Source organism: Gossypium arboreum, chromosome 10 (genome assembly GCF_025698485.1).
Source record: "Gossypium arboreum isolate Shixiya-1 chromosome 10, ASM2569848v2, whole genome shotgun sequence".
NCBI lineage: Eukaryota > Viridiplantae > Streptophyta > Magnoliopsida > Malvales > Malvaceae > Gossypium > Gossypium arboreum.
Genome location: NC_069079.1, coordinates 97,318,750 through 97,321,427, shown reverse-complemented (window position 1 = coordinate 97,321,427; position 2,678 = coordinate 97,318,750).

Sequence of the window (2,678 nt, the reverse complement as noted above, 5' to 3'; positions counted from 1 at the left end):
ACTAGGGGTAGACTACCTAGGAACACGGGAGGTAGGAGTGGTACTCAAAGAGGGACTTCGAATATAGAAATTCGACCCGAGGCTCGTGCACCCACTAGAGCAGATGCCATTCGCGCTCGAGATGAGGCTTCATCCCCTGACGTTATTACCGGTATATTCACTTTCTATGATATTAGTGTAATTGCTTTGATTGATCCGGGGTCAACTTATTCCTATATGTGTGAAACGTTAGTATCTAGTAAGACTTTTCCTGTTTAGTCTACTGAGTTTGTGATTCGGGCATCTAACCCCCTGGGTCGGTGTGTGTTAGTTGATAAAGTGTGCAAGAATTGCCCCCTAATGATTCGAAGTTCATGTTTCCCAACTGATTTGATGTTATTACCATTCGACGAGTTTGATATTATCCTCGGTATGGATTGGTTAACTATTCATGATGCTGTAGTAAATTGTAAACGAAAGACCATTGATCTGCGATGTCAGAATAATGAGATTATTCGAATTGAGTCTACTGATTTAAACGGGTTACCGGCAGTAATATCTTCAATGTTGGCTTAGAAGTATGTGCAGAAGGGTTGTGAAGCTTATCTTGCATATGTGCTGGATTGTAAAGTAACCGAAAAGAAGCTTGAAACCATGCCAGTTGTATATGAGTATCCAGATGTGTTCCCTAAGGAATTGCCGGGTTAACTACCTATTCGGGAGGTAGAATTTGGTATTGAATTAATGCCTGGGACGACTCCAATTTCAATAGCTCCGTACCGAATGGCACCAACCGAATTAAAGGAATTGAAATCATAGTTACAAGAGTTGACAGATAAGGGTTTTGCCGGCCTGAGTTTCTCTCCCTGGGGTGCACCAGTGTTATTTGTGAAAAAGAAAGACGGAACTATGAGAATGTGCATCGACTATAGACAACTCAACAAAGTAACTATAAAGAATAAATATTCATTGCCACGTATTGATTATTTGTTCAATCAGCTAAAAGGAACTTCAGTGTTTTCGAAGATAGATTTGCGATCGAGTTATTATCAGTTGCGAGTTAGAGACTCGGATGGGCCTAAGACTGCTTTCGGGATGAGATACGGACATTATGAATTTTTGGTGATGCCATTTGGGCTTACTAATGCTCCTGCGATTTTTATGGATTTGATGAATCGAGTTTTCAGACAGTACCTATATTGATTCGTGGTTATGTTTATAGATGACATACTGATCTACTCCCCCAACGAGACTGAGCATGCAGAGCACTTGAGACTTGTATTGCAGATTTTGCGTGATAAACAGTTGTATGCAAAGTTCAGTAAATGTGAATTCTGGTTGCGCGAAGTCAGCTTCCTAGGGCATGTGGTTTCAGCATCAGGTATTCGGGTTGACCTGAGCAAAATTTCGGCTATACTTAATTGGAAGCCTCCGAGGAATGTTTTGGAAGTTCGGAGCTTTTTGGGACTCGCGGGTTACTATAGACAGTTTGTGAAAGGCTTTTCAATGATAGCAACGCCGATGACAAAGTTACTTCAGAAAGACATCAAGTTTGAATGGTCAGAAAAATGTCAGAAAAGTTTTGACCAGTTGAAAGTACTTCTGACCGAAGCTCCTGTGCTAGTTCAACCGGAGTCGGGTAAAGAATTCGTGATTTTCAGCGATGCATCTTTGAATGGTTTGGGTTGCGTCTTAATACAAGAAGGAAAAGTTGTAGCTTATGCCTCGAGACAGTTAAAGCCTCATGGGAAAAACTATCTGACGCATGATCTTGAATTGGCTGCTATCGTATTCACTTTGATGATTTGGCACCATTATTTGCTCGGTGAAAAATGCCACGTCTATACTGATCACGAAAGTCTTAAATACTTGATGTCTCAAAAGGATCTTAATTTGAGATAGTGTCGGTGGCTAGAATTACTTAAAGATTACGAGCTTGTGATTGATTATCATCCCAGGAAGGCTAATGTTGTTACTGATGCCTTAAGTCGAAAATCACTGTTTGTTTTGTGTGCGATGAATGCGCATTTGGCTATAACTGTAGATGGTGCGTTAGTAGCTGAATTTAAGATAAAACGTTACTTGTGCAGCAGATTCGAGAAGCTCAGAAAGTTGATGGTGATTTAGTTGCAAAACGGGCTCAATGTGGCTTAAAGGCTAACTCAGAGTTTCTAATTGATGCGGTTGATTGTTTAAGATCCAATAACCGACTATGTGTTCTGAGAAATTTAGAGCTTATACATATGATTTTAAATGAAGCTCATAACGGTCGGATGTCTGTTCATCCGGGTAGCACGAAAATGTTTAACGACTTGAAACATCATTATTGGTGGCATGGTATAAAACGAGACATTTCTGACTTTGTTTCAAAATGCTTAGTATGTCAACAAATGAAAGCTGAGCATCAGGTGCCTTCTGGATTACTTCAGCCAATTATGATACCTGAATGGAAATGGGACCGAGTCACGTTGGACTTTGTATCGGGTTTACTGTTGACACCGAGCAAGAAGAATGCACTTTGGGTGATTGTTGATAGATTGACGAAATCGACCTACTTCATTCTTGTCCGTTCAGATTACTCACTCGATAAGCTAGCCGAATTGTACATATCATAGATTGTGCGATTACACGTAGTACCTATTTCTATAGTTTCAGATAGAGATCCGAGGTTTACATCACAGTTTTGGAAGAAACTGCAA